This window comes from Neopelma chrysocephalum, unplaced genomic scaffold (assembly GCF_003984885.1).
Source record: "Neopelma chrysocephalum unplaced genomic scaffold, ASM398488v2 Primary Assembly neopelma1_69, whole genome shotgun sequence".
Classification (NCBI taxonomy): Eukaryota; Metazoa; Chordata; class Aves; order Passeriformes; family Pipridae; genus Neopelma; species Neopelma chrysocephalum.
In genome coordinates, this window is record NW_020897729.1 from 1629540 (window position 1) to 1651648 (window position 22109).

At 44.8% G+C, this 22109-nt stretch overlaps 1 protein-coding gene and 1 long non-coding RNA gene across 2 annotated transcripts in view; one reads left to right on the forward strand and one right to left on the reverse strand.

Moving 5' to 3' along the window:
* The window catches only part of LPP (LIM domain containing preferred translocation partner in lipoma), a 325524-nt gene extending 325194 nt beyond the window's left edge, over positions 1-330 (reverse strand). The window contains exon 1 of the mRNA XM_027685926.1: positions 236-330. The gene's annotated coding sequence lies outside the window, so the exon portion shown is untranslated. The remainder of the gene's footprint in view (positions 1-235) is intronic.
* A 4-nt stretch (positions 331-334) lies between these two features.
* Positions 335-1133, forward strand: LOC113968932. Its single transcript, XR_003534680.1, has 2 exons — positions 335-411; positions 720-1133. It is a non-coding gene; the product is annotated as an uncharacterized LOC113968932 (long non-coding RNA).
* Positions 1134-22109: the final 20976 nt, after the last annotated feature.

Here is a 22109-nt window from a genome sequence, read left to right on the forward strand (position 1 = left end):
TTCCTTCCGCCCGCCCGCCGGCCCCTTCCGCGCCCCGCGCCGCTGCCCCGCCGCGTCCCCCGGGCGGCCCCTCCCGCGCACCCGCCCGGGTACCCCCATCCCGTGCCCGCCGCTGCCCCCCTGGGTAGCCCCTCCCGCGCCCCACCCCTCCGCATCCCTCCCTCCGCTCCTCCGGCCCCTCCGCATCCCCCCGCTCCCGCATCCCTTCTGCCGCGCCCTCCCCCCCAGCTCTTACCTCCCCCCGGGTGCAGGGATGGGGGGCCCAGCGGCCCCGAGCTCGGCGGCACGGCCCCGAAACTAAAAGCGAAAGCGGCGGGCGCTGCCTCCCGCTCCGCCGGGCTGCCGCGCTCTGCCCGCGGCTGACGTCAAGGGCCCAAATTCCTGTCTTTCCCTGCAGGCAGATTTGTCCATGTAAGGGCTGGGGCCGGGGCCGGGGCCGGGGCGGCCGCACGGCGGGAGGGGGCTGCGCTGCGCCGCGGCGGAGGGGGGGCGGGGGGCAGCGGCTCCCGGTACCTGGCAGGGGGGAAAACGGGGATGGAGGCGGCCCCGACCCTGTGAGCATCACCTTCCTGCCCTGCATCCCGGGGCTGGGGGAGCGTTAGGCCCAGAAATGCACCCTGTGCCTTGCAGGATCCAACTTTCCACTGGGAAGTTTTGTTCAGGGCTCCTGTGATTTTTTAGGTGCTTCTCCAACTAACTTTTTATCTGTTCTTCCACAGCTGGGGCGAAGGAAAAGGTGAGGGGAGGTAAAAGGTGCTAGGAGTTCCAAAGGAGCTGCCTGCTCAGAGATTCAGAACAAAACCTGTCGAGAATATTAAGGAGAGGGGGAAGGGAAACTATTTTCTGATTGCTTTCTGTTTGATTATTTTGTGGCTATTTCTAAGGACTGCAATTAAAATAATTGGGATTTTTAGTGTGATTGTTTTTATAATGGAATGTTACCCTTTAAGTAGCTGTTCAGTATCTGCATCTGCCCTGAAGAGAAGGGGAAGACAGAAGGGTTACATTGTGTTCAGGCTGTGAAGGGGAGCACTGCCAAGCCTTACTCATTTGGAAAGAGATTTCTGGATGAGTTTTTAGGCACTTTAAATGTATTTCATTTTTACAATAAAGGGCTCTGCTGTTTGCTTTCAGAAGATGTTTACAATCTTATCCCATTACCAGCTTTAATGTCCACAGACAGTCCTTGACAGCCTCAGGAGGGCAAGTCTACACATAAGGACCCAAAAAGGACAATAAGTGCTTAAAAGACTTAAGAAGCTGGAGTAGAGAATTGTGATTCAGCCTCTCTTCACCTTCCCTGGCTGCCAAAGTCAGTGTGCTTCCAGATCAGAGACCCCTGCCCTGACAAGCACCTCTTCCCTGGCAGGCCCCACAGAAGGGGAAACACGATATGTCCCAAATTGACTCCTCAGTGCACACTCCCTGTCTGCAGTTGATTTGGTGCCCTGTGGTGGCCCCCGTGTACCAGGGGTGCTAAATTCCCCCCAGGAACAGAGAGGGCTGCCGGGACCAGATGCTGTCTTAGAAGCACTGCAGCTAAATCTGCATGAGCCTGTCAGTCACGGTCACAGGCGTTTTCTAAGCATTATGACTATGACTAGAAATACCCAAGCCTTGTCCTAGCCACCTACCCTGTGTTTAAACCCTGCTGAGATCCAAAACCAAAGCCGAACAGCACATGAGTCACCAGGGCCCCGTGCTGTAGTTGTACCTAGAGTGCCAGCAGTGCTCTGTGAACATGGCCTGTTGTGAAAGACACAGGCACAGCTGCTTTCTAGAGCATGAGTGGATGAGACTGCAGAACCAGCTCAAGCTGAGCAGCCAAAACCTTCACCCAAGGCCCTGTAAACCTGAGTTCAGCTCCCTCCCTCCTGAATCTACAGTTCACCTATCTCCTTCTGTCTGAGCACTTTGACCACTGGGCTGCAAGGTCATGCTCCTGGATTGCCCTCCAAGGACAGCTCATGATGGGGTTTTCTGCCACCAGGAGCTGGTGGTCATCACCAGGGACTGCCTGGCATTCATGTCTGTCAACCTCGGCATGGTGAGGCTCTCAATGGAGCCCAGATTTGTAATGCTCCTGAGAAGCAGATACACACAGGAACTATTGCCTGGATTTTTTTTCTCTGTTTGAGCTTTCTTGCAAATCTGCAACAGCCCTAGTGTTGGGTCAATTGGTATCTAGGGGAAGCATCTGAACACAAAAAAAAATGTTTGGCCTAAGATGAGAGACAAGTGTTCTCCATTTAGTATTTCAGAGAAAACCAGTGGTCAGATATTTTCCTTGTCCCATATCCAACAATTATCGCTTCTTTATCCATCAAGCTTATGCAATTTTCCAGTCCTGTTAACAGAAGATAAAATACTTTGCCCATCCATAGCAGCCTCCTTTGAATGATCCCACAAGTTTTAAGCTTTGAGCCTCCAAAGTGTAAGATAGTAACTACTACTACCTCCATTTTGCAGGTAGATGAACTGTGACTAATCCTCTGCAGCTCAGCAGCAGAAGTTTGATTTGCAGCCCATTACCCTTGTAACGTGCTGCCCAGAATGGTCACTGCCTTGTCAAACAAAGCATGAATTTTCTTTTTTTTTTTTTCAGTTTCTTATCATGACCAATATCATACACTTTGGAAATTAAAGTAGAAAATTCAAGGTGTTGAGCCTGGCTGTGAAAATCTGTTCTTTGCCTGGAAAGAATCAAAAATACTGGCAAACATACAATCATTCCTTTGGTAATATCTACCGCACCCTGCACCATAGCAGCAAAATGAATTAAACAGCAAAAGACTGAAATGTTTGACATTGCATAGGCCACTCAGGAGGCAGAAATACAGGAGTCAGCCTGGGCCAGTATTAAGTCAAGGAAATTAAGTTTTTTAGTGGTTAAGGTGCATGACTAGGAGATTGGAAACCTGGCTTCTCCTCCTATTTTCCCTCTGTCGTGTGACTTTAGACCAGTTGATTCACTTCCCTGTGTCTGGAGGAGCCTTATAAATCCACAGCACAAGGTTCAGAGCAGAGAATGACACACTTCCCATCAGATCCTGTTCTGTGCAAAGTTTCCAAAAGTCAGCAGGTGAAACTTTGCTTTTCAGAGTTTTGGCTCTCTCCTTTTCAGTGAGATTTCAGATGCAAAAATCACCAAAAAACCTAGGATGGGAAGAGCCCTTGGGAAGCCACATGAATTCCATCTCTCAGGCCATAAAGCAGAAGCAGCACTGCCTAAACCGTATCCGACAGAGGTTCACCTACCCGGCTTGTAAGAATATCTGGAGAATCCATTCCAGGGCTTCACAGTTAGATAAATTATCTTTATCTCTAACCCAAGTCACTTTTGCTGCAATTCAGCTCTTAATCAGATGGAGTTGTGGGGATCTGACGTATTCCCTCACTAGCAACAATTTCAGAACAACAGGAAAGTCGCCCACCTGGTGAACTAATTCTTCTGTGGGTAAAAGCCAGAGAGGCTGGAAAACACACTAAGCATGTGTTTTTGGGAGAGCTGCCACCTAATTTTCAAAGAAAGATTAGATGCAATTAGCCTTAGATCAACTGGAGACTCCTCTGCCCCAAACCACAGAACTTTTCACCCTCCTCGCCAGCAGGACGCCTGTTTCCACCAAGACGCACGCAGTGCACACTTGACCCTTCGGTCTCCAAAGGGTATTCTTGGAAGCATATGCAAAATCTGAGCTCACAGCAATAGCATTCCTGTGGCACTGGGGAAGGAATGAGGAAACACCAGTGTGGATACTAGGCAGACAGGAGAGAAAAGACTCAACCTGCAAGTCTGAATTAATTTCCAACCAGGGTGCATGTTTCTGATGGAGAGATACACACGTGCATGGTGCCTGGTGAAAGGAATCTAGGAACAGCAGTGGGCCAAGATTTCTCATTCCCCACTTTGCAGGTATGTTTGCATCCAGACAGGAATGCAAGACATGGTACTGGGCAAGCATTACTGAATCACAGATCGTTGGCAGCAATCAAGTCTGGGAATCTTCACTGATGAGAAATACAGTTTCCAACAACGTCCCCAACTTTCTATGAGTGTATCAGAGATAGCGACCACCATCAAACCCTGCATCTCTGTGCACATCTTTGAGTTTCAAGTGGTTCACAACATGCTCAGTTTTGCCTGGGAATCAGTCCTGTCGAATTCCATATCATTTCACTGTTGGCCACAGTGAGTTTGGGGTACCTCAGGAGTGTATAAACCTCCCTGCACCCATTTCAGGGTCTGCTCCCTGCCCTGCTCCTTCCACTGTCCAGGCCATAGCTGCCTGTGCCACGGAAATGGTAAAGCTTTGTAGAACTGCTAAATCCCAATGCTGAGAAGTACAGTTGAGCAATGTGCCAGTGTAGCATACTTCATTTTAAGGACATGCTTAAATCCAATTTGAGCCCAGAGAGATTTTAGCTTAGGTTTAAGCTTTCCATTGAACAGGGTGGATTTAAGGATTGAAGTGTTTTGCTAGACTGCATCTTTGGTTAATGAGGAAGGAGAGTTGCTAGTGCCTAGAAGAAAGAACTGCCTGAAGCTCTTTGGCCATAGGCAAACCATTACTAGCACTACTCCATATTTCTAATAATTTTGATGAAATTAGCACAAAGAATTGGTAAAGAAGTTGATAATTTCCTTAACAATCCTCAGTCTCTGGGTCTCAGCTTAGTGGGGAGAAAAAAAGCAACTTCATAGTATCTCATCAGAATGATGTGATATAATTAAAGCAGAAGCCACTAGACTTTGTATTTTACACCATCTGGTATCTTGCACCGTGTCTCACTAATGGTGAATGTCTCATGTCCAGATTTTAGCATTGAAATCACGAGTGCTTTGCTTTACAGAAAGGGAATAAGTTAAATTCTTTATGGAGCCTACACTGAGTAAACAAAGTACCCCAGTCTTAAAAGAAATGTTTGTGGTAACAAATATTTTGGGGGACATTTTCGCATAGGGTCTGACCTCCCTGTTGAGAATCAAAGTGAAAATATTGAATGTACTAAGCAGATGTCTTCTCCTAGTGACAGCAAGATGAGCAGAGACAGCTGGTTAGAAGAACAACAACAACAAAAACACATCATCATTCCTGCTTTGGCTCCAAAAAATCTTGGATTTGTTGTCATGGAAGAAAGCTATGTATGTAAGAAGCCAAGAAAGAGACAAATATTATTGAATCTGGTAGCATTTTAATGAATATGCTGGAAATAACTTAAGTAGGAAGAAAAACTGGATGTGCTCCACTGTTTATTAAAAGAATGACTCTTCTTATTTCCATAGGGACCTATAGCCTATATAGTCATTAACACATTTACAAGATGTATATTTTGAATATGTTGCTTCACTCATCAATCTTGTGAGCTCTTCTTCTAAAGTAAATAGAGTTACAGCACGTAGAAATGTATACAGCCACCTAAATATAATCTCTGCAAGCTAGAAATGCCAACTGTGGATTTTGCCTGTAACTCCTTCAGTCCGGGAGCATGGGTATAGTACGAAGACATCTGGAGAGATATGAAATATTAGGAAGGGAGAAGACGAGAAAATTAGATTCCCCCTGGTGAAATATAGGGGAAATAATTCACAAATAAAAATAAAATAAAATAAAACCAAAATTAAAATATGAAGAGCTATTCTAGATCGGTCTAAGCTGCAGTGAACAACAGATCCAAAGGGAGTTTTTTAAGAAGGCTGCAAAATAAACCAATGACCTTCTGACCTCCCTGTTCAGAGGTAGCACACTCTGTCTTGATGGTTTTCATCTGAACAAAACTTGAGTTCTCTGGTTGCCCCTCTGGACATTTCCATTTCCCTTTTTGATCTTTGGGCAGACTTGAGGGAAGAACAGGATTGATGAGAAGAGTTTGAGAAGTCTGAGAAGCTGTGTAGTTTAGGTAATGTCAAAGACTAGTAACTTAAGGTGGATGTCCCCAGAGGTTCTGGATAGCCCAAATCCCACAGTGCCATAAGACAGTGCCTTATGCAACAGCAAAGCTCTGGATTTGCTGGCTTGGGAGGTGTCTTCCACAGAGTGCTTCAAAACACCTAGCTGACTCCTAGAGATGTCCTAAATGGCATAAAGCCTTGAAGAAGCAAGAGTTTAAGTTGGTTTATACCAAAGAGATATATATATATATAAAGAAAATGATGTAAAGAAAACTATTTATTTTGGAAAATGACTGCCTTGAGATTTGAGAGGTGTGACCAATCTGACAGACCAGCTTGTAAACACAGGATGATGAAGTCAAAACGAGAGGACATGGCTGCTCAGTCTCCGGTTCTTGAGTGCCAGCTATGTGATTAGCCAGTCATTTTCCAAAGTAAATAGTTCTCTTTACATCATTTTCTTTGTAGGAAACCAGGGCTAAGTATGCCACTCTGCAACAGAGCAGACGTGGGACTTTGGGAAAGTTGCAGATTGAGCTGAGCTGGAAACAGCTTCCAACATTTGCCAATATCTTGGAGAGCCTGGAAGCTTTCCCATCTCTACTGTGACAAAACAGGACTTCTCAACATTTTTCTCCCTTGTAATAAAGGACAAAAAGCATGCAATGAAAAACAAATCACAGTGCCAGAACTGAGGATCAGGGCATTGTTTCGCCTGTTCTAATTCCCCATCTTGCCATTCTCAGGTCCACGACCTGACCTACAGTCTCCCAGCCAGCCCAGGAATGACCTTGCCATGATGAAGGACCATTTTGGCCTGAAATTCCATGCTGATTCCAAGAAAACATTTCCTAGAGTATCTTGCTAAAATGGATACGCTCCCACACACACAACATGAAAGGAATCATGTCTGACAAATAAACATTTCCTAATGGGAAACACTTGTCCAATATGTTCCTCCCCGGTGACTCTGGAGCTTTGTACCTCAGTGCACCACCTATAAAAGGAGACAGCAGCCCTTCCAAGCCTCTGGGAGATCACACTCTGGTATTAAAGTGATGAACTCACTACCTCCATTAGTTACCCTCAGAACTCTGTATACCTCTTATGGCACGTAAGTATAGACTGACTCAATAATTTTTATAGACCCGTTTCAACTCATCTGTTTGACCTCGACCAAGAGCATCTCTGCCCAAAGGCTGCTTTGTCTGCTCCATTCCTCTGTGGGACACAGAGGCAATGCAGGGCACCCCAGCATCCCTGGGCTCAGCTGTCCCTGCATGCACACTTCCTCACACCATCAAAAATTTGGATCACCAATGAGGCAGCCCAGCCCTGCTGCCAGTGAGGTGACAGATCCCTGGCACTGGAGCTGGGCTCAAACTGCTCATGAGCTGCTTGCGGCTGGAGAGGAATGTCTGCAGAGAGCTAAACCAGATTGCTCAGAGATCTCTTCCAAATTGCTTGTCTCTAATCTAGTGGACAATTGGAGAGTAAATGTGCGCTGGAAGCACCATCTTCCCTTCCCTTCAGTGTAATAACCTGAGAACACTGAGTTTGTGCTCAACTATTACGAGATGGCTGCTCTGGAGAAACCTTAGGATCTCATTGGTGTCTTGGCAAATCCATAAGATGTCAGACCAATCTATGTGTACTCTGTCCCCTCTTTCAGAACATAGCTACTTCAATTACCTGTTTGATGCTATAGACCCACCACAGCCACCACAGCTCCAGGAGCCTGGTACTGCTTTTGTCAAGAGCTGGTAATCCATGCTGAGCTTGTGAGTTTGAGGCAATACACTTAAAAATATCTGATCTGCACAGAGCTTTTAGAAAGAGTCAAATGGCTTCAAAATTTCAGGAAAGCCAACATTTTGGTGTCACCCGTATTTCTCAGGCCCACACCTACTACAGGGAAAAAATTTCACCTGGTATTTGCATTATCCTGCCTACGGTTCAGCCATATTATTCCAGCATTTGCAGAACTTCTGGAGGCCCATCTCATGTGTTCAGCATCTCACCCTTCCCAAACATGGACTGAAAAATGCCACTTTTCTCCACTATTAAATCAAAAGCTGGCTACACCCATGTGTCAGCTGTTTACAACTCTGTGTTTCCTCCCTGATCAGGGATACTGAGCTATATCCTTTAAGTATTTGTTTTATTTAGCATTACAGAGCAGGAGGGTTTAAGGCAACAAGCAACCTAAGAATATAACCGTCCCCGCCCTACCTTATTACCAAGATATCAGCTTGTGTCTTTACTTGTGGAAACACAGCAACTCAACTCTTTGAATGTCCATGACTTCATCTGGGCTGTCTCCTGCTCTGCCTTTGTCCTAAGAAAATGATTCCAGCACCTTTCAGTTAAGATCTTTCACCATTTTTTACATTCAAGTAGGAACAACAATCCACTTGGCCTTGCTTTATCCATGTCAATGTTGCTCCAAAGATTCTTAGATGAGGTGGCCACACTGCACACGTGGTAGGAAGGCACTGATGGAGAAGCTGAATATCACCAGGAAGCATTTGAAAGCACCCGGACTCTGTCATAAGCACCCAGAGTGTTGCACCGGTTGATGCTGTTGGTATTGGACACCAATTGCAAGCTCTGCACAAGGACCTGGGACTGGTACACACCCTGCATAAAGCCTAACCCCACGATGAGACAGGCAGGCAAACGGGAAAATTGGGCCCTGGCCCCTTCCTGTGATTAGGTCATTAGAATGGGTAAATATTTTCCTAGATAGAGAGCTGAGATAAAGGACTCCTGATGTCTGAAATGGAGTTTGAACAAGACTCAAGAGGACTATCCCTGCCTTGTAGTTCTTTTACAATGTGCTTTTACCAAATGAATGCCTTTTCACCCAAAATACCTAGGAAATTAAACAGGAACTTGTTAATAGCTAAAGATGAAGATGTGGGTCTTACAGAATAAATCCCTCATTGAATAGCAAGAACGGCCTAAGTACTGTAGCTCAGTTTTACTCTACAGCCAAACTGTTCACCAGTAAAGATATAGAATGGATTTAGTAACAGGTACCAAAGTTTATACCCAGAGGACATTACAGCTCTACACCATTCAGTCTAATGTTTACTAAGAAGTAGAGAAAAGTGAGCGGTACAGGCAGAGTCCCAGGGATTGGCTTAGTGCAGTTTCTTTAATAACAGCCTCTTTCTGCACAGAAAAATTACTGTGATTTTTTTTAAATGAAAATTAGTGTTGTCAAGCTATAGCAAATAGTGATTCCCTATTCCTTTTCTCTGCATTATTCATGATTTTGTGACCTCTACTCTATCCTCTCCCGTGGTGTTCCAATCTCATCCTGAGTTTTCTCAGGGTTTGGGAACTTTTGTATCAGATAAACTGGTTTATAAGGTAGTCTTTGAGAAACAAGTCTGACTTAAATCTCACATAATATCCAAGAATGTTCTCCGGTATTTGACCTCTTTGTGGATGAAACAATATTCTCCAGACACAATAACCCTGGTGTTTCAAAGTTGTAACCAGCACCTGTGGAGTTTTCAAACAAATAGGCTCAGCGTTCCTTGGTGCACTCTTCCTCACTGCTCCCATGTTTGATTGCTTTGTAATTACACTTGTAAAACCTACAATGGGATTACACATAGGGGAAAAAAAATAATTTAAAAAATCACATTTCAGAATAGGAGGGGATTTATGGGGGCTGCAAGACAAAGAAAAACCCACCTTTCTTTCTTTCTTCATTGTTGTCTTTGGAAGGCAGCCACTGAAGTTTCCTTGTCAGTATTACAGGGATTTGTAAATAGAACAAAGAGCTTCCTCACACCAAGGCGCATTATATAACCCCAGCGCCGTCACTGTGTGTCTTCGCAGGCAGTTCCCTTGAACTTTGCATCTCGCTCCTCCTGAGAACAGTCCTGCATGCCAGCTTGAACAGATGTGGTTTCCTTTAGGAAAGGTTTTCTGTAAGGGTCATTTTGACTTCCCTTTCAGAGCTTTCCAGCCTCATGTGCTCTTTGCTCAAGGGATTACTGCGGTGGACACTAACTCCGTGTGCTACTGTTAAGCTTCTCCTCACCTGCTGGCTAAGCTGAATGAGTGCCCAAAATCTCTGTTCCACAGAAAAATCTGACATTTCATGTTTTCCTGAATCAAACCGGAAAGTTGCAATTTCCTGTGAACCCAAATTCTGAGAAACGTCATTTCAGAAAGAGCAAAATGGCCTCAGTGCAGCCTTTTGTTTGGGTGTTACCTACAGGTTTTTTTGAGACTTTAACTAGCTTGAAACACGTCATGTTCCAAGTGATCCCAAATGTAACCAGGCAGCAGCCACTGCTCCCAAAGACACCTAGGGAGCTGTGGGGTCTGAGGAGGGTGCTTTGCCAGAGAGATGTGACACAAAGCCAGATGCGGTTTTGTCTCACCCCGTGTATTTATTCCAGTATTGTCACTGCTTCAATTCCACCAGTGCACTTATATACTTCAAGTTTACAAATATTTTAATTCTTATTTTCGAGCCTTGTTGAAAGCAAAGGATTTTATAATATCTCACTGAGGATATAAGTCAATAGCTTGTACAACCCCAGCACGATATTTCCAATATAGTGAATGCATATTCAATGACACTAATTTAAAAGAGTGCAGCTTTAAGAAGTTTTAACTAAATCAGGGCACAAGGCTGTGCAGACCCTCTAAGTATCAATAGAGCTGTTTTTTCAGCTCTAGTTGGTTAGAAAAGTTTTTTAAATGAACAAGGATAAGACATTCTACAGATAATGTAGATCATCAAATACAAAAGTTCACACTGATTGAACTAAGGTCGTATAAGCTTGTGTGAAGGCAGCTTTGCAACAGCCCTACCCTGTGAGCAAGTGAGAAAAACCAAACAAAGAAAACAATGGAGGAGAGACTGCTGCTACCTGGCCTTCATGGAAAAAGAAGTTTAAAAAAAAAAAGAAAAAAAGAGATGGAGGAAGGAAGACAAGCGTACCTCAAGACCAAAATCTCATCAGACTCAAAATCAGTGTAACTCCCACATTGCAACAGTTTGCAGGTCTAATAGACACAAAGGTGTTCCTTCACCCAAAAGTTAAACATAAAAGTCACAGAAACCCATCATGCCAATTCTGTGGCTGCTTTCCGGAGCAGAATCTCTTTAAATGTCAATGTTTCCTTTGTTCTGTGCACCCTTTATAATGAGTCTATCATCTGTTTGGTAAAAGATCCAGTGAAATATGTAATAAGGTTATCTCACCATCTCTCTCTATTGTAAAGCCATATCTCCTCTTCCACTCATTAATTATTGTCTTCCATTTCCTGTGTCAGATCTGAATCAGAAAATAGGGACTCAAGACTTACCAGCTTAGCAACTTACATATGTCAGCTGAGCTGTGGTAACTCTCCATGAACTCCCTCTTAGACCGTAATAAACAAAGCCAGTGTGACTTTGTTGTACAGAGGCCTGCAGTTGATGCAATTTGGCTTAACCTCCTTTTATTGCCAGCTAAGCTGACAGTGATAGTGACCATGGCTCTGCTGATGTTCAGTCCTCATACTGCAAGATTTGCCTTTAAATACTGGGAGCAGAGCTCTACCAATATAACTATCTGGAAAGCTACAGTGATTTATGTGCTGTCAACATACACTAAAAAAAAAAGAGGGACGAAAAAGCAGCACAATTACGTGATTATCAGCCAATGCCCCTTGGTTTGCAGTTTTTCAAGCATGAACTGCTCAAATTTTGGATCAAGAAGTGAAGCAATCTGTTTCAGAAGTGCAAACAGGGAAAAGTTATATGAGTCTTCTAGCAATTTCAAGCAAATATATCACAGAAGCAGCATGCTTAGCCTTTTTACTGTGCATCTGTCTGAGGTTTCCAGTAAGATTTCCCTGATATATAGTAAGAGTCAAAACTCTAATCTCTTTTAGCTCTTTTTTATTGTCTCCGCAGCACTAACTTTGAAAAATGGCTTTGTCCCCAAAGAACTGCACACAGTCCATGTAGGGAAGCTGTTAAAATAAATGCATTACATAAAAATATTGCAGACAAACTCAGCTCTGAGGGTTTTGGAGCTACAACATGTAGATATAAACCAGAGCAGCTAAAGTATGAATGGAGGTCATACTCCAGGAGAGAAGAAGGGAGGTCCCCTGTCTGGCAGCTGTTGCACATGATCTCTGAAATCAACAATTCCTACTCTTCTTTCTCAAGTCTGCAGTGTTTTAATAAATTACTATTCTCATGTTAATGTCCTTCTGCCTTCCTCCTCACTGACCTCAATACACACCATGCTGATTCATAAAGTTTCTTCTTTCACTGGATTTGAGTGCTTTCTGGAGACCTTATTTGTGCTGTTCTGCCTGTGAGACATCTGGCTGATTTATAGAGACTAAGACACAGTCGAGCACTGTGTTGGCCGCCCTACCTGAATATTATGTGTCCTACACACTGTGTTCCTATCTCTACCCATGCTGTGGTCTGATTTTTGATAATCTGTATGTTGTTCAAAGAAGAGAGCAAACTTTCTGCCCCTCAGAAAAGCTTCTGAGATCCTCAGGAGTAAAAAATGTGCTTTTTCACCTGTATTCCTCACAAAACAGCAGTATCTGTCTAGACACTGATTGGGGAAATTCAGACAAGGAATAACGTGCAAATGAGAACATGATTCAGTGATGGGAAAAAACAGACAAACACCAGGTGCCTCAAAGGCTGAATCACAAATGACGGTGAAAAAATCTAAGAATGCAAGAGATTATGGAGGAGCTTGACTTGGCATTTGTCTGTTTATTCCAACAGGATATGCAGATTCCACCCTCATGACACCACTGCATCATCTTGCCTCATCAGTGCCTGGTGACAGAACCCCTCTCTGTAGCACTGAGTCAGCATCACTGTGTGATCTCCTCTTGGCCATGCAACATGGGGTGAAAGGCTGTCCATAATGGTAGAAAGCAATGACTGACCTCTAAACAGGTCCCCAAGGGATTAAAAAACTCATGGACATCTCATAGACACCCCTCCCAAGAAATAACATGGCCTCAGAAAAATTTATTGTGAAGTGACACAGCAGTGTGCTATAGAGGAGCTCCCACAGCAGATGGAACAGTAACTAATACTGTGTGTTGAACTGAAGGACCAGGGAACACCTGCACTTAGTTCCTGGAGCTCCAAAAGAAGCTGCAAAGTACATTTTCCCTGTAACTGAGAGGTATTGCTGATTCTGCCTGCTGTGCTCTTCTAGAAGCCTGGACTAACACAATACTTCTTAAAGCATCCCTGGACGTGTCTGAGGGTTGGATGGGGCCCTGTGCAACCTGGTCTAGTGAGTGGCATCCTTGCCCATGGGGGTGCTTTGGAACTAGATGATCTGTAAGGTCCCTTAGAACCCAAACCATTCCATGATCCTATGAAAACATCATACACATGGAGCACTAACCCTCCACTCCTCCAAGCAAACTAAAGCTGTTTCCTATTTTGGAGAAAAAAAACAAATGGAAAGAATCTAAAATAATCATACAAGAGTTGACTTGCAAGAGGCAATGTAAAGAGAAGCTTTATGTTAGAAGAGACCCAGCCACGCAAAAACTAAAATACTAGGCCACTACCCCTGAGTCTGGTCTTAAACATTCCCTGAGCCTCCAAACACAACCATAAAAACATCCATGCTGCACCTAAGTGTGTCATTCTGTACAACAGGGCAAGGAGGAAGAGCTCTTCCTGGAAAACCAGGTCCAGAGGCCAGGAGGCTCTTGCTGTATTTACACATACTAGTCCCTTTTGTTGGGGGATTTAGGTCACAAGAGCGTAGGAAAGGCAGCTCTGAATCACCTGGCTCTTGCACGTGTTGCTTGCACGTTGTGCAAAGGTTTCTGAACTCAACCCCCTTTCCAGACACACCCTTTGTTTGTTACTTTCTCTTAGGGCTTTTTCGCAACCCACTCCACTGCCAACGCAAACAATGTTGCAACATCTTCCCCCAATCTGTCTTCCTCTGCTCTGCTCTAAATGTCAACCAGCCACATAGCACTGCTCACTTGCTTAATTGGGCGAAATACCTGCCGTGGCAGCCCTGTGCCTTGACTGCCTTCGGGAGAAAGTTTCTTGGGAATGGTAAGTGACAGAACCTGCAAGACAGTCTTAGTCACATTGATACCAGATACCAAGAGTCTTGCACAGGTAGGACACGCAGTTGGCTTTGCTGAGCAGCCATCAAGGGAAGGTTAAGAAGAGTAATTATCAGGGATCACAGTGGCTACTAGAAGTTGTTTCTGCAATTGCGGTGCTTTGTACTTCACTGTGGTGTGTACTCTGTGCGTTGAGGGCAGGGGAGAGAAGGTGCTGCCATTTGAATGGCATTTATCAGCTTGTGTGAAACAAATTGTGGGACCTGGTTGCATTCCTAATAATTGGGATAACTACAGTAGATCCCTTCCCACCAAAGGGACACCACAACAAACACTCTGTGAGTGTCTGTAAGCAGGTGGGAAGCACAGTCACCCTGGAGAACCTCTTAACTCCCAAATCTTGGCCACACTAGAAAGTACATGTATAATGCACTGAACAGAAGATATCTAGCAAGGAAAATGGAGGGTGCATGGTGCCTGCACTCAGCCCCTCTACACAGCCATTACAGCTGAGAGATCAGTTCAGCTGCCCCAGGACTCCCCACGGACAGTGTGAAATATATGTTTGCCTCTGTCCGCGTTTTTGGCATGGCCTCCTGCTTGCTCAGGTAGAGCTGTTCTGTGCGTGGGATGGGACAACATCCTGTTATCCTCCTACCTGATAGGCACACTGGGTGTGCTGGACTGTCATTAGCCTCCCGAGCCCCTGCCCAGCCTGGCACACCAGCAGCCAGGCTGTGGGCGGTGCTGCTCACCAGCTGGAGGCGGTTGCTTTTATCAGCAACCTTGATCAGGGGGATTTTCTCTTATTTCATTCTCAAGCTTCCTTCAGCCTCAGATTTGCATAAGATCTTGGGTTAGGACTAATCTGATCCCAGGTTGAAACATTGCATCAGGCCCAGAGAATCCTCCATCCCAAACTGTCTCTCGATGGGATTGGCATTATGGTGCCATTGGAAAACAGAACCATGCAGGGACAAACGGTGGCTTGAATTTTCCTTAGTAATAGGAGGTGCCTTACTTTGTGTATCATTTAAACTCCTGTGCTATGTGGCAACTCCCAGTCAAGTCTCTATTTGTTTACAGCCCTTGTAGCCAGGTGCTTTCCACGTTCACTCCAGGTTGCTGAAACGAGAAGCATGTCCAGCCTCCAGGGCTTGCCAGCGGCTATTGACTAATAAGAGCACATTGTCCTTGGTGACAGAAGGGAGCACCTTGCTTTATCTATGCATTCCCTGGCAAGCAGCAGCCTGGAGAAAGAGACATACCTCACTGCATATTTAAGAGTACAAATTCAAGTCTTTGGTCATAGTGATGGATGTAAATAAGTATTTGGTCATTCAGATCAAGGAGTTAAAGATAACAGGTTGCAATGACACCCTCTAAAGGGTTGTTTCCTATGGACATGTGTCAAATTGGCTTTTCTAGGTCCCACTGGATTAAATCCATGAACATGCTTGTGGAAGTGGGGGTTTTTCTTAAAGTTTTCACTGGGTAAAGTGACAGAGCAGTGGCTTAGCAGTGCCAGGTGTCTGTTATAGCAACCACCATCTGTCCTGTTTACTTTTCCATCACTACTTTGTGGCCAAGAAGGTGGCCCAAGCTCTTTCCTTGCTGCCAGATTCACTTGCTTTAAGAACAATTTGGCATCCTGACCTGGAGCTGGTTTTTATAAAATATAGGCACAGGCATGTACTACTGCAGGATGTAATATGAACATGAGGTTGTGAATGACACTGGGGTACAGACAATCCCATTGCCCCAAATCCCTCAAGACAGGGCTGACCTACTGTAATACATCAATTATCTCGCTGCAATATCAAAAGATATACTTCCTGCTAAAAATTGTGTGCTCCACTTGCCAACTAGATGCAATCCAGATCTGTCTCTGTCATTTCAGTATCCAGTGCCTGGCAAGCCAAATCCTTACAAGTTCTGAAACTAAAGACAGAAAAATAACCACTGGAATAGCGCTGATTGGGTCAGAGGTGCTTGTGTGTGCAAAGAAATCAGCTCTCTGTTCCATGAGCCATCGTCCAGCTCAGAGCTGCTACAAATGGGTACATCCTTGGCAGTTCAATCACTGCTGTACCATCGGCTGGAAATGTTGTTATTTCTGACATTAGAGTTTACACAAACTCAGCTCAGATATCACACCATAAAACTAAATGTGCAATTGTAGTGATGGGCAAAAACTCCAGCGCTTTGTCTTATTTGAGCAATGCTCAAAAGCAGAGAAATCCCACTTAGAGCATCCAAAACGTAAAATATGCTGTACTTTGCCCACTTACAAGCAACACAGTGGCTCTGCCTCATACCAGAATGTCCATTCCCCAACGCCATGTTTATTGGAATGATAGGAAAAGAGAAAAAAAATTTGCAATTTTTTAAAACTTTTTGTTTTACTCTAAAGTCCAGAAGTTTTGTCATCCTGGTAGGAGCTTTCCCACCTTGCTACTGAGATTAGGTTTCTGTACATGTTTTCAGTAGGGATTTTACTCCATTGAGAAATTTTCTGTTTGATTCAGGGATGTTTTGTCCTGATGACAATGTTGGGTGATGTCAAACCTCCACATGAGCATCTCTGCTACACAGCTGTGGCCCCACCTTTCTCCAAAGAAACACTGAGAGCATTCCTCCCCCTCACAGACAAAGAGAGTGAGCTCTTCGCCCAGAACAACAGAGGCTTTCCTGGTAGCAAATACCTATTCATATAGTCACCTAAAGGAGAAGACGTTGGTGACAAGTCTTTTCCTTTTGTTTGTTCTTTCCATGAGGAAAGGCACTCATTCCTACCCAAATTCTGTTTGGTGGTTTGTTTGTTTTGGTGTTTGTTTGGTTGTTTGTTTGGTGTTTGTTTGTTTTCTTTTTCTTTTTTGTTTTATGAAAAGACATCACCATGTAAAGGGTGTTAAACTGCTGCTGAACCCAGATGATGGTGGGAGGATGGCATTTTGCTGTTCCTTCTCCTGCAAAGCTACCCCCTGAAGTTGTGCCCTGTGTTGTTGGCCGTACATTGCACCATGTCTTTGCAGAGTTGTGTACACTGAGCTGGCTCAGGCAGCTGGACTGCCCCACACTGCACACTCATGTACACTATACAAATAAAGTAAATAAAGAAAAGAGTTTGACAGTTAGTTTGGCAGCTGTAGTGAGATGACTGTATATGGTGATAAATGAATAAAAAATATTTATGAGTGCCTTCCCTCTGAAAATCGGGCTAGTAGTAATTTAACTTTTCTAAACCACATTTATAAAGTCTGCATTTAGGTAAACTGAGTCATAGAGATTTTTCTGTTGGCGTAAGAGAGAGTCCCAGCTCTCGATCTTTACTTCAGACTCCTAGATGCCAACCTTCCTTCTCTGTGAGGACAAAAAGAGAACTTGGCTCTAGAAAATATAGTCGGTGTTTACATTTTATTGTAGACATTGCTATTGGTCACAACATGACACCAGTGCATCAAAGAGAGCCTTTCATTTGCCTATGCTTGGCAAAAAGTGTCGTTCTTTAGTTGCTCAGCCAAAGTTGACAAGTTGCCCAGTATTTTTATTATCGGGTTGTCAGCTCAATCTCACTACTGCCCTCTTAATTTATTATTTTGCATTTCAAAATCACAGGTGTGACTCATTGCACAGCCAGAGGTTATAATGAAGTATCCCACTCATCTTTTAGCTCACCCTTTGTTCAAGACAATGCAGATTGCGGAAGGTTTCTGAGGAGGTAAGAGGATTGCAAAAGAAACAAAGACTCCTCTTTTATCTAACCTATGTGTGGGCAGTGAAACTACCTGATATGAAACCAGTTGGGTGCAAAGGTGGGCATGGATATTCGTTTGTCATTATGTTGAGGGTTGTAACTCAGAGGATACAGCAGCTGTCATTGAAGATAGGCACCCAAACTTAAATCACCTCACCCTGTGGATGAATCCAAAGAGAAAATCCTAGGATACCACGCTTCTTCCAAGATTTCCTCTATGCTTTAGTTTCCAACAGGACAGAAGATGAAAACCAAGCAGGCAGTTTTTCAATTAAAAAATCTTATTCTCTACATCTTATGATTTAAATTTGGAAGTGACTCTGTGACTCTAAGTGCAAGATTTTGAGGTATTTGTTCTGCTAGCATTGTGCAAATAAGAATCCTGTTGCATTAGAGTTTTTGAAATATAAATATGTGTTTCTTAGCATAAAGTGATGCATCATCCATATTTCTCCTAGGAATATCTGAGATAAGGTGCTGGGAGGAAGGGGCATAGTTCTATTGGAAAGAGGGTCTTGCTGCTGACTATGAAAATGATGTGGAAATCATGGACTGAATTAAAGATTTTTCAATATTGGAATATTGATGGAAAACTTCCTGGTATCAACAACTCATGTGAAGTAGAGGAGGAGATTCCTTTATCCCAGAAGAAAAGTATCCAAGATCCTTTTCTGAATCAATTTTCTCTTTTAATTGACTTCTACACAAGTCTGGCCCTGCAGAAGAGGTGCTGAGTTCATGTTACATGGAAGCAAACCACATCAACTTGAGGGGATATAAAAACAATTTGTTCCTAACAGAAGGAGCTTCCAAAGCCACGCAGCCCAGTGTCCCGGCAATTCTTATCTCCCTCCATAGGGGGAAAGATGCATGTCCTATGTCCAGTCCGAGTACCCTGGAGCAGTGACAGGCAGGGTCAGAGCTATTGGGGTATTTGGGTTTTTTTAAAACTGCAGCCTGGAGCTGTGGTGATGCCAAAAGTGTACCTGGTCCACTCTATGTCTCTGCTGGGGGAGGAACTGTGACTCAAAGGCAGTCCACTGGCAACAGAGAAAACTACACCAAGAGCACTTGTTCAGCTCTGCCATATCCAATTTCTGTCAAGAATAGAATAATAGCTACCCAGCAAGCTGGGACATGCTTTACCAGCATCAATAGAGTTGTGCTTCAGAGCATCCCTCGAGGTAGCAAAGAATTATCCCCATTTTATAAATGAGGTAACTCAGGCACAGGGATTAAAGCCAAAATGTTCCAAACTGGCTGCCTACTGCTAGGAACCTACACCCATATTTACGCAACTCGTGGCCTGATTTTCAGAAGGGCAGGGCAATGAAAATTTTGGCCTGAGGGATTTGTTCACACAGAGTTTACTGGTAACAACGCCCAGGATGGAAGCCTGGTCTCTGCTACCTGTCTTACACCTTAACCACTAAAAACATCCTTTCTGACACTACCCAACAGCTGGTGGAGATTTCTGAGTGTCCCCATTCACCATGCAGAGGCTCAGAGTGAGCAGTGCAGGCTGGCTGCCTACATGGTCACACATTTAAAGAGCAACAGCAGGAGTAAAACGGGTAAGATTTCTTTGCCTCCCTCTCAGCTCTTCAGAGCCCAGGCAGCTTTGCTTGACTTGCAGTGCTTTGCTAAACCAGCAAGTCTGGTGTGCAAATCTCTGTTCTTCCTCACACATGGCATCCTCCTCCCCTCCTCTACCCATGCCACATCCTGCTCAGGGCACCTCAACTGGCGGAGCACAGGTCCAGTGCAGAACCAGTAACAGACCAGCAGGAGAAGAGAGAAAACCAGCCCCATGGATATCTGAACTGCTCAAAAGCGCAAGCACCAACAGGAGTCAGTTAATCCCAGTGCCCCTTCACCTCTGTCCTGCGCTTTCTTTCTGGTCTTAAACTGAACTTCAGAATGTGCCCTGATTTATGGGAAACTCCGGAGAAGCAAGGAAATTTAGTAAAAAACTTCCTCCCGTACTAACAAAAACACAGGAGGCAGAGCATTTACTGGATGGCTACAATAGAGCTTTGCAAGTGTCCCTGCTAAAATAATCCCTGCTAGGGGCTAATGTGATGCTTGTCTTAGCTCGTTAGAGAGCCTTGCTGTCTTGAGACACGTACTTGAAAAATAACACTGATGATTGGTTGCTACCTGAGGGAAGGAGGACAAAGGATCTCGGCTGTCTCTGTGGAATGGTCACTGGTCGGGTCACCTCAAGTCTGACCTGAAATGCCAAGTGCACGCTGCAAATCCATTGTTGTCAGCCCTGTGCCTTGTCTCATCTTCTATGGAGTCCCAGCCACCTCTGACCTCTTCATTCCCTTCCTTTAGGCCATGTCCTGCTCACAAGGTTCCTGCTCAGCTGCTCTGTAGCATCCCCCACCCAGAGGGAAGACAGGCGAGAGGAGGTGACAACCTTCAGCAAAGGTTAAGGCTGGAAAAGAAGGAAGTGTCAGCTCAATCAGGTCAGCTCAGCCAACCAACTGCTGCTGTAATCCCTCTGCCTCAGGTCCCTGCACTGCTCTGCCTGTGCTCTGGTGTGGGCAGCAACCTTCACCCTGTCCCTGTGGTACTGCCAGCCTACAGCATCTAGACAGGGAGATAGGGAAAAGGGGTAAGGAAGAAGCAATTTATCATGAGAATCTCCCAGAACTGTTTCCATATCTTCCTTTTTTTCAGCACATGTTGGGAATATGGACTTTGAGATAGACTTTACTCCTACTGAAGTTCAGGAGTCCAGACTTGGCACCGCCCAATTTCTTCAGAAGAAGGCTGAGAGCCGGAGCTGAATCAATTCTTATACTGCAGCTCATCTCCACAGCAAACCCAGAAGTTTTGAGAAGTAGGTAATGAAATGGCCCTGTTCCTTCAGCCCAGGTCTAAGGTGCCTCTTTTGTGATGGAAGCAACTGAATTTTACCAATCTGTCAGCAACCAGGAGGAAGCCAGAGAACACATGCTACCTATTCAATAAAAGTTGGTGCTGCACTTTATACAGCACCCAGTGCATTATTCTGTGGTGAAAACAAACACTATTCTTCTCTGCCAGATAAACACACTGTATCCTATAAAAAGCAGCATTTCTGACTGTTCAGCAGCAGCCAAACTCACGATGGGAAAAATAACAGGTGTTTGTAAGGCACTCCCTGTTTATTCACAGTGCTTAAAATAATTGCTTAAAAAAATCCAAGAGATTTAATTTTCTATGCTCCCACATTTAAAAAAACAAAAACAAAAACAAAAAAGCCCTTAAACTTGGCTCATGGTAGTGGAAGGCAATTCATTATGAAAGGGGTGTTCTTTATGTTGTGGTAGCAAAGAAACCTACTTATGAAAGCTCCAGAGGAGCAGAATAGTAGAGTAAATTCCTCCCTGGAACGAACACTTCCCTGTGCTTTTCTTGAGCTCTCCAGGTGGAAGGTTTTCTTAACAAAATGTGTAATTTTATTGTCAGAATGGGATGAGCAGGGATTAAGCTCCTCCAGTGGGTGCCCACCATTGACCATCTCCATCACTCTGCCTTTTAGAAAGCAACGATAGCCTTGGGCTGGCTTATGCCCTTCCCTCTTGCTCTGGTGGTGGATCAGGAGATAAGTGCTCAGCCCCAGGGAGGAAAGTATGTCCCAAAGGTACAACCTTGCTTCAATCACTGCTTGCTTCTCCGGGAAATAACTGGCAGGGAATCCTGATCAATAGACCACTTTCCAGTGCAATGGGCTGACACATGGTGGTGGAGGAAAAGGACAGAGACTCCGTGTCTCCATCCACTCTCTCCATGCTTGCTTACAGCACAGATAGGGGACATCCCTGAGCCCCTCAGGGGGTGAGGGGACACTCAACAACTGACAAAACTGCATGGCATCTCAGTGCGTGGCTGCTGAAGGGATTTGGTCCTAGGAGACCTTGTGGTGATGGCCATGGATAAGAGTCCCTGGAGGAGCCACTCAAGAGAATACAGCATCATTCCTGAGAGCTACAAGCTTCATGAGACAATGATTGTGTAGCTGTCTGTCCTCAGGACTTTTCTTTCCTACAGGTATGGCATTCCTTGAGTGTGGCTCCCTGTTGGGATGAGTCACAGATGCTCGGTAGCTCCCTGGGAACCTGGGGAGGACCTGGAGAAATAGCAGTCCACCTAGCAGCATCTCTGTGCTTTCCCAACCCCCAGCTGCTGCTCTTGGTGGCTCCTGGGCTGCCAGCCAGGTCACAGGTGGATGTAGGCACAGTTTACGCCCTTGTCTCCAACATGGGGCCGAGACCCCCAGTGCAATCATCCCAATGCTAGGAATAAAACAGAGCCACATTTCTGTCTTTGCTGTCTCCACAAAGGTGCAGGAGTGGCCAC